Source organism: Hyaena hyaena, unplaced genomic scaffold (assembly GCF_003009895.1).
Source record: "Hyaena hyaena isolate Hyena2069 unplaced genomic scaffold, ASM300989v1 scaffold_898, whole genome shotgun sequence".
Lineage (NCBI taxonomy): Eukaryota > Metazoa > Chordata > Mammalia > Carnivora > Hyaenidae > Hyaena > Hyaena hyaena.
Window position 1 is genome coordinate 685,035 of NW_024081533.1, and position 12,730 is coordinate 697,764.

At 41.9% G+C, this 12,730-nt stretch overlaps 1 protein-coding gene across 3 annotated transcripts in view; it reads right to left on the reverse strand.

The window, feature by feature from the left end:
- RFFL (ring finger and FYVE like domain containing E3 ubiquitin protein ligase) overlaps window positions 1-12,730 on the reverse strand; it is a 66,937-nt gene that overhangs the window by 51,027 nt on the left and 3,180 nt on the right. The window contains exon 2 of one of the 3 annotated variants that reach the window (XM_039220622.1): window positions 3,286-3,354. The exons of the other annotated variants lie outside the window; for them this stretch is intronic. The gene's annotated coding sequence lies outside the window, so the exon portion shown is untranslated. The remainder of the gene's footprint in view (window positions 1-3,285; window positions 3,355-12,730) is intronic. 3 annotated transcript variants of the gene reach the window in all.

Below are 12,730 nucleotides of genomic sequence, written 5' to 3' on the forward strand. Positions count from 1 at the left end.
CTGAGCACTGCTCACAATAAAAAGTTTCGTTTCAAAGACCACCAAAATGAGCCACAGTCTCTGTGAGTATGCCACAGACATGAGTCCCCCGACCCACAAGAATGGCCAAGAGGATAACAACTGAACTGTATTTATTTTGTCAAGTGGACCATTATTTTCTTCAAACCTCCAGAGACAATTATCCTAACTACTCTTAAGGATTCTGTCACCCACAGTTGTTATACTGAGACACTTTCACACCTGGGATGCAGTACAAGGGGCTTAATGGAATTTTTACGGCTGTAAAGATTAAAGTTCACTTGACTCAACAGGATAGTCAAATAAAACAAAGGATAAAACCTCCCAAAAGGCACAGGTTGAAAGTAGAGCCTCTTGACTTCCTGATGAGGCAGTTTTGCCCAGAAATTCAAACCATGGGATGCTATCTAGCTCATATGTCTTGAGAGTACCCAAATGCCAACTTATCACCACAGCATCAGCCAATGCAGGCTGAAGCACAAACCTCCTGTATAAAATGGCCTCTCCTGGGAAACAGAAACTGTCGCCATGCCGGGGATCATTCCATCTCGGGGCCAGAAGGACCAAGCAGTCTAACGAGCCACTTTCACGTTCAGGTGTAGGAACCTGCTTCACAGCACTTTGCTGCAAAACAACCTCCCAGCCCCCTCCAAGCTGTGTGAGGGCACGTGATGGGAGTCTGTCCCTGCTGGTAGTGACCAGAATCTGTTCTATAATGTAATTGTGGGCATCTGATTATCCACTGTGGTGTAATAGTTCAGAAAGGTATCCAATATCAAGGGTACAGCAACTGCCTACCTCGGCACAGTGAAATACTAGATCCCTAAATGTCAGGGAATTGAAAAAGTAGCAAGGCTGTGGGAAAAGGAAGACTCCAAAGCTGACAGGACACAATCAGAGGCCCTAATAACAAGATGGAAGGAAAGGAAGTCAGCAGCATGACCAAACTGCTATCCTGAGCAGCTCACTTTTGAAACCTAGGAATCATTTGATAGTGTAATTTTCTTTACACAACTATTAATTCATTTTTTTTCCTGAGCTGCTAATACAGAAGAAGGGCAGGGACAGGCCCTTGTCCTCCAACTCCATCACGTAAACAACTCCCATAGCTTCATAATGAAGTGACTAGTAAGCTCATGTCCTACAGTGTCCCCAGTAACCACTGTCTCAGAACAAAGATTCTGTGGTTCAACTCTGAAGATTTCCTGAATTCACCATTCTTTACTGTGTACACCTCTGGATTCTTTCTCCTCCTCAAATATATCCACACACACTCTCTTTTTCTCTCTACTCCCTGCCTTAAGTCAAACTTTCTAGCTTTTCACTTTGGTTTCCACTAAAAATGCCACAAGATTTAAGTTAGCTTCTCACAGGTGCCCGAGTCTAGGGGGCCTCTGTTGACATGTGTCTCATCTGGATGGGTGATTTCTAGCCAAGTAGATAAAACTACCCATTCACCTACAGTCAATCTTCAAACTGGTTTATGGAGGCTGTGGAAATAAAAGAGTACCGCTGCACAGCTTGAATGTCCCATCAAGGTAATCAAAATAATGGAAGAGAGACGGTAGACAGGAGAGATTTCAAAATAAAGACTGAACTGTGCATTTCAGTAGCACTTAAGAAAACACTCCATCTGACTAAGCACCTGATGAGTAGACTAATACCCCAAGGACTGTACATTCTCCATAGATTATTGTGCTCACAGTTCTTGCTTGCCTCGAGGTTCATAAAATCAAACTTGCATTACTTATAATAAAGTGGATAGATTCCAACATCCGGAATTCTGCTGATTTCCTTGCAAATAAAGCTACAACCTTATTTCAACCCAAACTCATGTAACGAAGAATAAAATATATTTTGTTTAGGTCTTTCAAAGGTATCTCTCATGCTTTCTCTCCTGCCTTTTATAAGAGAACAAAAAAGGGTTTAGAGAAAGAACACAACAGTATCCCAAGCTGAAGCACTTTAAAAGCAAATCAAGGGAAAATTCCCATAATACACTCTCCATTGAAAACAAAAAAAAAAGCATTAAGACAACAGCAGGTGGGGACTACACACACACACACACACACACACACACACAACACACACACACACAGAATACACATATGTATACACATAGAGTGAAAAAAGATACAAAACACATATAGTTCAAAAGTTTAGAACCACTTCATAGTAGTTACTTCTGGTAAGGATGGGGTTTACCTTGTGCTTTACATGTACACTTTCGTGCTATTTTAGTATTTTTAAATGAGCGATGTAAGCTAGAGTATTACCAGAAGTAGGGTACCTAAGATCACCTGACAAAATGAAACTATGTGAAAAAGTTGGTAGGGGCACTGTAAAACCAATTTTCAGCACATTTAAGGCTCTATTTGTTGAGGCAAATTTCTAAAGAATTAACCAGAAATCATAGTTTGGGGACGGCACTATCTGTTCACATCACTGGCAGCGCTGTGTCAGAAGTGGTGGTGTGCTAGGTACTGCCGGGTAAAGGGAAGTGGCTTGTGCTCACAGTTTTTGCGTCCCCCACAGTGATTCTCGATTGCTCTTCCTTCTTTCATGGAAACCATGGCAGGGAGATGAAAGAGCAAGTCAACAGACCACTGAACACTGTGCTGAGGCAGAGCCACACAGTAGGCTAACACCATGCAGCTCAAAAATCTTTTCTCTTCGTCAAATCGGCTTTACTAAGTTATCTAATGAACTTAAAAGCCAGATACACCACCTACTAGAAAAGCTAAAATTAAAAAATGGTGACAATACCAAATGCTGGCAAGGATGCAGACAAATAGCATTATTTTTTAATGTTAACTTATTTTTGAAAGAGACAGAACACAAGCGCAGGGAGGCAGGCGCAGAAAGGGAGACAGATCTGAAGCAGGCTCTGTGCTGACAGCTCAGTCTGGAGCCTGTTTCGGATTCTGTGTCTCCCTCTCTCTCTGCCCCTCCCCTGCTCGTGCGCGTGCTCTCTCAAAAGTAAATAAACATTAATAAATGAATGAATGTATGAATGAATGAATGAGGAGCATCTGGGTGCCTCAGTCAGTTAAACGTCTGATTTTGGCTGAGGTCATGATCTTGTGGTCTATGGGTTTGAGCCCCACATGGGGCCCTGTACTGACAGCTTGGAGCCGGGAGCCCGTTTCAGATTCTGTGTCTCCTTCTCTCTCTGTCCCTTGCACATGCACACTTTCTCTCTCTCAAAAATAAATAAAACGCTTTAAAAATTAATTAAAAAATAAAATAAAATAAACATATACTCACCGTTGGACTCAGCATTTGTACTCCTGAGCACTTCATCCAGAGAAATTAAAACCTGTGTCCACAAAACACCTGTACACAAATGTTTGTGACCGCTTTATTTATATTCCGAAAACTGGAAACAACCAAAATGCCCTTCAATAGGTGAATGGTTAAAAAAACAAACAAACAAACAAAAAAACCTGTGGTATATCCACACCACAGAATACTACTTCTCAATAATAAGGAATGAACTACCTTAACACACAACTTGCATGGAAGGCATCGTGCTAAGTGAAAAATGCCAATCTCAGAAGGTCACATATTGTCGTGAATCCATTTCCATAACATTTCAGAAATGACAAAATTATACAGAGAACAGATCGCTGGTTGCCAAGGATTAGGGATGATGTGACTATAAAAGTGCAATTACTCATTCAACTGTCCAATCACTACGGGGAACCCAGAAAGCTTTGTAAAGCAAAGCACATTTCTTATATTTTGCAGTTCCTACCATGCCAGAAAAAAAGAAAGATTCTCTAAGCATGGATCAGTTGCTGGCCCAAGCACCTGAGATACATTTCAGGCATTACCTGTGCCCCATCCCTCCCTGTATTTCCGTCTGAGTTCCCCCAGAGCCATGAGTAATGAGCCAAAAGGCAGAAGCAACCCACACAAAGCGAACTCTGCTGTAGTGTCAGCTCAGCACTCAGCCAAAAGTGTCCTGCTGGAAATCAAAAGCATCTGAACACTGCAGCAGTAAGACTAAGAAATTGTGAAAGACGTGGTTACCAGGCAGAGCACCTCACATGTGACAGGCTCCTTACTACAAATAGCTTTTCTTACAAAAGTCTCAGGAGCATTCTCCAAAAATGTGAGAGAGAGATTAGCAGGGAAAATGTAAATAATGCTGCTTCTGTGATTCTTCAGGCCGGTGCTCACAGGGTCTCATGTGCAGGGGAAAAGGGACATGTGTCTCAAACCCAGATAGCAAAGTTTTACTTACTTTCTTTAAAAAAATTTTTTAATGTTTTATTTATTTCTGAGAGAGAGAGAGAGAGAGAGAGAGAGAGAGGCAGCGTGAGCAGGGGAGGGTCAGAGAGAGAGGGAGACACAGAATCTGAAACAGGCTCCAGGCTCTGAGCTAGCTGTCAGCACAGAGCCCAACGCAGGGCTAGAACCCACAAACCATGAGATCATGACCTGAGCCGAAGTCGGACGCTTAACCGACTGAGCCACCCAGGCGCCCCTCAAAGTTTTATTTTCTATACTGATTGGGACTTCCTCCTGAAAATGGCCTATCACCATTTATTCCACCATCACTTACAACAGGAGGCCTGAACGTCTGCATGTCTTATGTAGAAGGCAATTTACTGAGAAGGCCTACTGACAAACAGGAAGCCAGTGCCCCCACCAGAAGAACAATAAATGAGAAATGAAACGCCACCAATAAATCCTCTTCTAAGCCAATGCTTTAGCTGTTTAGCCAAATGTGCTTTTAAGGGTGACTGGGTTTAAACAACAAATACAATTACAGGGGCACCTGAGTGGCTCAGTTGGTTGAGCATTCGACTTTTGATTTCACCTCAGGTCATGATCTCGTGGTTCATGGGTTTGAGCCCCGCGCTGGGCTCTGCACCAACAGTGCGGAGCCTGCTTGGGATTCTCTCTCCGTGCCTACCCCACTTGCTTGCTCTCTCTCAAAACAAATAAATAAAATTTTAAAAATACAATTTTAATGTTAGAATTAGGAATAAACTAAAACTAGTAAAATAAGTAACAAGTGTTGCTAACGTCTTTTTTTTTTTTTAAGAGAGAGAGAACCAGCAGGGGAGGGGGCAGAGGGAGGGAGGGAGAAGGAGAGAGAGAGAATCTTAAGCAGGCTCCATGCTCAACGCAGATCCCCAAGTGGGGCCTGGGATCATAACCTGAGCCAAAATCAAGAGTCAAACACTCAACTAACTGAGCCACCCCAGGCCTCCGCTAATATTCTTTTTAAATCACATTCCATACAAGGAGGCCCATGTATAAAAAAATTTCAAAGCCCACCACTATATGAACTGGAACCTACTTCTGAAGACACACTCTGAAAAGTAATGGTAACAGATGGCCAGTGGCCTATGAGGCCACTATAGCCTGGCAGCTAAAAGCTTGGACCTCACAGCCAGAAGGGTTCAAACACTGTGTGGCCTTGCGCCCATCGCTTAACTTCTCTGTGCACCGTTTTCACATCTGTGGAACAGGGAATCTAGTACCCACGCTTCATAAAACTGTTGGGAGGACAAAATAAATTCATACAGTAAAGTCCCTGCACATGGCAAGTACACAGGGAGTGTTGGTAATTTTTACACAGGTGAAATAGGGCACAGAGACAAGTATCACACAGCAAAAGAAATGAAAAAGAAAAAAAGTCTTTTCATCAGACTTACACCAAATTCTCTCATACTTTTATTAGACAAGAATAAGCCTTCCTCTGACGCCCACCAAAGAATGCATACAATACCATTCAGAAAAAAAAGTATCCTTTTACACAATGGAATAAAATAAATCCTGTTGAGTATGCCTAATGCTTCCCAAACTCTCATGGGCAAAATATAATTTCAATAGGAAAGGGAACTGTTTTGTCGAGACAGTTTTATAACATCCTTCACCAAACAAACGGTCAAAGTGCAAATTCAAGGCTTCACACAGCAGGCACAGCCTTTCAGAAACAGCTGTATCCTCACACTCATGTTCCCCATCCTTCTTTCCTAATCAAGGTTATAAAAACCAAAGTCCTCTGTAGGCTGGCCCACGGCCTGACAACATGCTATCCTACTGAACAGTCAGTAACTAGGAGAGAAAGGCCCAGGGAGTCAACATTCTCTTTACAGCCCTACCCCCCACTCCGCCCCAGTCAGAAAGATGGGAGTTTGTTCAAGAGTCACTTAAAACGTTTTGACTTGAATAATCTAGACACAATGCCATACCTTCCTCCATTTCTAGGTTTCCCAACTAATCTGGGAACAGCCAAGCCGTTTTGGAATCAGAAACATAAACTGTTTCCAAAAGTGTTCAACCATGCTTGTCCAAAGGCCCCAACAGAGCTGGTAATTTAGACAGCTGTGCTAGGAGCCACAGAAGCTGCATTTTCTAACTAGTATCGCTCCTGAACAATTGAAACTTTCTCCAGTGCAAAGTCCAGACACAGGGAGCAGTGTTCCTTGAAAACATCCAAACAGTTTCATTTCTGTTTAACCACCAAAATAACAGCTCCAATAATCTATCAAGTTTGACATTTTATCCAACTAAGCAATTAAACCAGGATGCAAAGCCCGCAGAGATTTTTCCCCCCTGCTCCATATCTACATTCATTGTGACATTACAGCAACACAAACTAGTAATATTTGTTCCTAGGCTACTTACAAAAGGCTTCTAAAAAAGCAAACGCAACTTTAGTGCCTCAAAAAAACTGCACACTCCCACATTTTATTTTCTGTCTTTCACTTTTAAGCAGCTTTTAGTAACTGTGAGTAACTCTACTCACAGTAAGGCCAAGAGGTTGAAAACTCCTTTTTAGTGGTTAGCCAAAAGAGGTAAATATCCCTCCTGATACAAATACCCCTCCAGGGGCGCCTAGGTGGCTTAGTCGGTTAAGCGTCCGACTTTCGCTTAGGTCATGATCTCGCGGTTCGTGGGTTCGAGCCCCGCGTCGGGCTCTGTGCTGACTGCCAGCTCAGAGCCTGGAGTCTGTCACTCCCTCTCTCTGACCCTTCCCTGCTCACGCTGTCTCTCTCTCTCTCCTAGAGATAAATAAAACATTTAAAAACAAAAACAAATACCCCTCCAAATCCAAGTTCTACTGCCTCATTCTTAAGCATATTAAAGGTAAGTATCTCTTGCCTAATCTCCAAGTAGTAAAATTGTGATTCTGATCTAGCAAAATCACCAGGCGATGGAACTTCTCTCCCCAAGTAGGAATGGGAGCTTTGGCTGTTTCATGTACAGGTTTCGAGGAAGAAAATGATTATCAATGTCCTCAGAACTACCTAGAACAATGCTATTCAAAGTGCCTTAAATTCCTCTTCTGCAAAATAAAGGCAGAATTTCAGAATTTCCCAACATCATCATCATCACCATCATCATCATTAATCTTAAACAGACTCCATGCTCAGTGAGGAGCCCATTGCAGGGCTTGATCCATGACCCTGGGATCATGACCTGAGCAGAAATCAAGGTCATGATCCTTGGTCCTTGACCAGCTGAGTCACCCAGGTGCCCCAGAACTCTTGGATTTTCTGCAATCCCTCCCAAATAAAACCAGTGACTTATTTTTATGTTTGTGTTGTTTCTAAAAAGATGAGACAAGGAGGATTTCAGGCTGTAGTTTATGAACTTTTCCAAAAGTAACAGTGCAGGTATGGACAGCCTGTATTTCAAATAAAAACCAATTTAAATATAATTGTCAGTGTATTTTCATTTTCAGGATCAGTTTTAGTACTACAAGAAACATGTTGATATGCTATATGAATTATTTTTTTTAATGCTTATTTATTTTGATGGGGGGCTGAGAAGAAAGAGAGAGAGAGAGCACACACACACGTGATCAGGAGATTGGTAGAGAATCCCATGCGGGCTCCACGCTATCAGCACAGAGCCCAACACAGCACTCAATTTCACAAACCCAACCCATGAGATTATGACCTGATCCAAAATCAAGAGTTGGACACTTAACTGAGCCACCCAGGTGCCCTTCAAAAATGATATCACATAAAGTTTAGGAACCTGATGAAGATCATCTGGAGGTGAAGTGTCAGAATTACTATCATTTTTATGTCCCCTATTAACTGGCTGGCTCACTGTCCCTGTTCATCAAGTTGCTAGTCTGCAATTGTGTCAAAAATCCAGTTAGGAAGCACCTAACTAGATGAGACCAGTGGGCAAGGGGGGAGATGGTTCAGAGTTATCTGGAGTGCTGGGTCCAACTCTATGGTGAGGGTAGTAAGGAAGGTAGAGTGGCCTTTGTCAAGCTCTCTGGGAACATTCTGGCATCCCTTGTTCCACCCATTCCATAGCAAACACTGGCTAAGGCAAACTTCAGCTTGCACTCAGAATGATTAAGCAAATTCTTCCAACTGTAAATAAAATGACAAAGAATGGTACCTGAAATCTAGTCATGCCCAAAAGGTAGAAACAAAAGTAGACAAATAGAGAAATTGAATGACTAAAAATTCCCACTGTGGGCTGAGAAGGTCCTAGCATCTGCAATTATTCCTCCCACTGCCTTCCAACTGTACAAAATCTTAGCCCCTAACTCTCCCTCTTCATCCCTCCAAAAAATCCCAAATGCCCAAACAATGGCTGCTAATTAGCAAAAACAATTCCCCCCTCTTCCTAGAACCACCCTTGACTAAAGATTCCTCAAACTAGCTGAACTTCAGCTGACCTGCTCCTGCTAGAGCAAGCTCTAGAAACACTCTGCTCTCTTTCTCCAAAATAAAATGCTCCTTTTGTCCAGCATTTTCAAAGAAAGCCTTATGCTCCGGTGAATCTTCTTCCACACCACGTAAAATAATAATTTAACATGGTCGAGAGGAGGTATAATTAATTAATTGGTGGTGGACCCACTGACTCAGGATCTAGGGAAAGGTTGGAAGCAGACATAGGAGGACGTTCGGCTATTTCTCAGGCAGATGTCTTAAATATTATAGTGGGGGGAAAAGGTAAGATTCACAGAAGATGATGGAGAGACAACACACTTCTATATATTTTGGAATTGAATCTATTTTTTTTTTGTTTGCTTGCATGCATGCGATCTGGACTGAGACTGGAAAGATTTTCCAAAGCAAATGAGAAGAGTGGAACATGAAGATGAGGTGGGAGAGAAGGATGATACATTTACTTAAGAAAAGCTTTTTTTTTTTTCAAGTCTTTTAACATAATCCAGCAGTTGCAAATAAACAATGGTACTGATTACTAACGAATTGCATTTAACCACTCAGAGGCCAGCAGAGCCTCCGGTTGGCCTCACTTCCTGTAAGTTTCAGGATGACTAGGCAGCATTCTTTCAAGAGGATCAAGGCAGTTAAAATGTTTTCAGCAATCAGACTGGCTCCTGGTAGTTCAAATGGGGATGAGCTTCCCCTACTTTTAGAACTGGACTGGGGGAAACAAACAGCTGTCCCAGGGTTGTCCCTCCACAACCCAGAGACAATGAGATCGGGTCTTTATACGCGCTTCCAGAAGGCCTGAGCATGTTAAACTGGGAGATGGGGGCCTAGCTCGCAGCACCAGAGAGGGGCAGCTTTGAAAAGTCAAGTAACACTTGCTGTACAAAATTTTTTTAAAAGTTCAGATTCAGCACGAGGGGTAGCTGCTGAAAAAGGCTGCTGAGATTGCAAGAAGGTTTTGCTTATCTTTTTACAGGAGAGGACAATGGAGAAATTACCAGACCAAGGTCACTTTCCATTTAAAAAAAAAAAAGGCTGGAAGCCTTTAACAGAGCTCAAAACTACCTGTGTAGAGTCACGACTCCATGAAATCAGCAGCCTGGTGAGAATCTCTCCAAGAATCCTGTAGGAAATGAAGTGTGGATTAGAGTAATTAAATGTAAAGTCTCCTCAACAGCAACTTCTGTTCCTGAACACTAGAGCCATTTCTGTGAAACGTATCATAGGAAAATTGCAAAGAGGATTTGCCAGACAGCTCACCCTCTCCACTTTCACATCAGGTCTGCAAACGCTATGATCTGAGGAACAGAGCGGTGATTTGGGGAGGGCATTAAATAATATACCTTATCAGAGAACACCACTCTACTCTCCAGTCTTTGCAAAAGTCCACATGCCCACGTAAGTGTAATATACTTAGGGGTTTCAAAAATTACACACATTTCCTCAAAAGAGATGTAGGGAAAAAAATATAATCACGGGGTAAAGGCCAAACATTGTCTCTTCTGAATGCTTAAATAGCCAATTATGTGCCTTAATACATTAATTCTATGGAGAGAAAGAAGACTATTACAGGAAAGTTGAATAAGACATCTTAAAAAATGTACCCTGGGGCCTAAGTCCATTCAACTGACAGTAAAATCACCCCCTCAAAAAAGCAGTTTTATGCAACATCTAGTATTTTAATTTCCCAGCTGCCAAGAGAAATATATAAGGAGCAGAAATTAAACTAATTATGTCAGCAGTGCAGTGAACAAAACTTTAATTGTATTACACACTAGTTAGACATTTGCTGAACAATACAAAGGCCCTTAAGGGTAGAAACTTCTTTAGAATATAAATGATTCCCAATCAAATGACAAAAATTAGTCTGTTTGGGCAATAAACAGATTCAAGGCTTAGATACAAACTTTCAACCAACATCACAATTCAACATAAAAAATAAATATATGGAATAAGAAACAAATCTCAAAAATGGCTTTAAATCACTCTCTGATTTACATATGCTGTATCATTAATAGGTCCTTTAAGCCAGTATTGTACTCATCAGCTTTTTTAACATCCTGCCCACAAAAGGGCCTATTCATTTAGCTGGGAGACAGGTGTTAGCAACCAGCGACCTCTCAGTCTGGAGTTTCAGGGGCCTGGCCTGTGATTATTGGGGCATGATTGGCAAGTCGAAAGGAAGGGCACTTTGAAAGGGAGGAGAGAGGGAAAGAGAAACAAAAGAGACCAGAAGGGTGAAAGGGAGATGAGGAAAGACATAGATGTCAGCTGCTACTTAACAGGGCCACCCTTACAGCCTCCTAGACTGACTCGAGTGCCCACGCTACCACCCAGATAGACGGATACATACGGCTGAATGTGGATGTCATTAATTCATTTCTGCAAACAGTAACTCTGGATGTATGCCTACACTCCTCTCATTCTAAAAACATTTTTGAGTGTCCTCTGACTCATTCTCCTTTACCCATATCATCCAGTTCCTAACTTTAGTCCTCATTCTTTCAGAGACTCTCTAAAAGAGCTGACAGAGTAGATATTCCTGGAAAGAGATACAGAGAAGGCCAGATTTAGAAAGACATCTTAAGCCTCTGGAATAAAAATCCTAGCAGAAAGCAGGAGAAGTGAACATTCATGGAATTGCCTGCAATGTATAAAGAATGTATTTTCTCTCTTTTAATCCATGGAACAATCCCACCAGGTATTATTTTCATCTTGGGGATGAAGAAAATGAAGCTGACAAATATTAAGGAACGTGTCTGAAGTAGCGAGGCCAGGAGGTGGAAGAAATGGAATTCAAAACCAGGTCTGTTTGTTTCCTCAACTGTTAGACTTTTCCCAAGTTTAATTCCCTAACATGTTGAGTGCCCCAATTCTGTTTTAATTGGGATGGTCCTGTACTTAGGCAACTAAGCTTCCTTCCATGAACTCAGCAAAGGACCCGTGACTAAATTTTATTGACTATTAAACCTCCATTATTTTCAATAAAGCGCTTTGGCTATGAAGCAGCGAAACATCTGGCAAGTTGGCTTTATTTTTAAATCCTACATGCGGAGAATTCCCAGGCATCCCTCCTATCCAACACTGATCATAACTAGATTTGACTACCGATTCAGACCTCCAGTCGTTTCCACATTATCATTCATTTGTCCACTCAGGAAATAAAGGAGGCTACTTTCACCAACCCTCCCTCGTGACTCCTGATAGATAATACGGCGGAGAGGGGTGGAGGGGTGCTCTCTGTAGAGTAATTTACATAAAAGTTATAAAAGCTCTTTGTTATCTGTCATGACTAGGAAATGGGCTATTCTAGCAAATCAAACATCCTGGATACCATAATGATGCTTTTAAAAGGACTATCATTCATAAAGAATTTCAAAGCAACGCAACAGCAGTTCCTAAACCTGGCTGCATATCAGAATCGCTTTGGGGACCTTTTTGGAAATACAGGCCAGGGTGGTTTTTAAAATGTAGATTCTTAGTGCACCTGGGTGGCTCTGTCGGTTAAGCTTCCGACTTCGGCTCAAGTCTTGATCTCACAACTCAGGTCATGATCTTACAGTTTGGGAGTTTGAGCCCCCCATCGGGCTCTGTGCTGACAGCTCAGAGCCTAGAGCCTGTTTCGGATTTTGTGTCTCCCTCTCTCTCTGCCCCTTATATTCTGTGTCTCTCAAAAATAAAATAAACATTTTCAAAAATTTCTTAATAAATAAATAAAATGTAGATTCTTGGTCTTCACTTTTCCACTCAATCAAACCTCCAGGAGGCGGGGCTGGGAAATCTGTATTTTTAAAGAACTCCTTAGTGACTCAGCTGCAAACTGCAGCTTTCAAGGAACCGCTGCCTTTTGGGAACTCCTTGCAATAAAACACACTAAAAAGCCTGAAGGCTGCACTGAATACAATGTGACCTTTTTTTGCTGATTCAGGAAGACTTGGGGATCTCCCAAAGGCTCTGGCTCATCATTCACTACTCGTCACTAGTCACTATACTGGCAAAACCAGAAACGAAAGGTTAAGATTTCATATTGGTACAAAGCT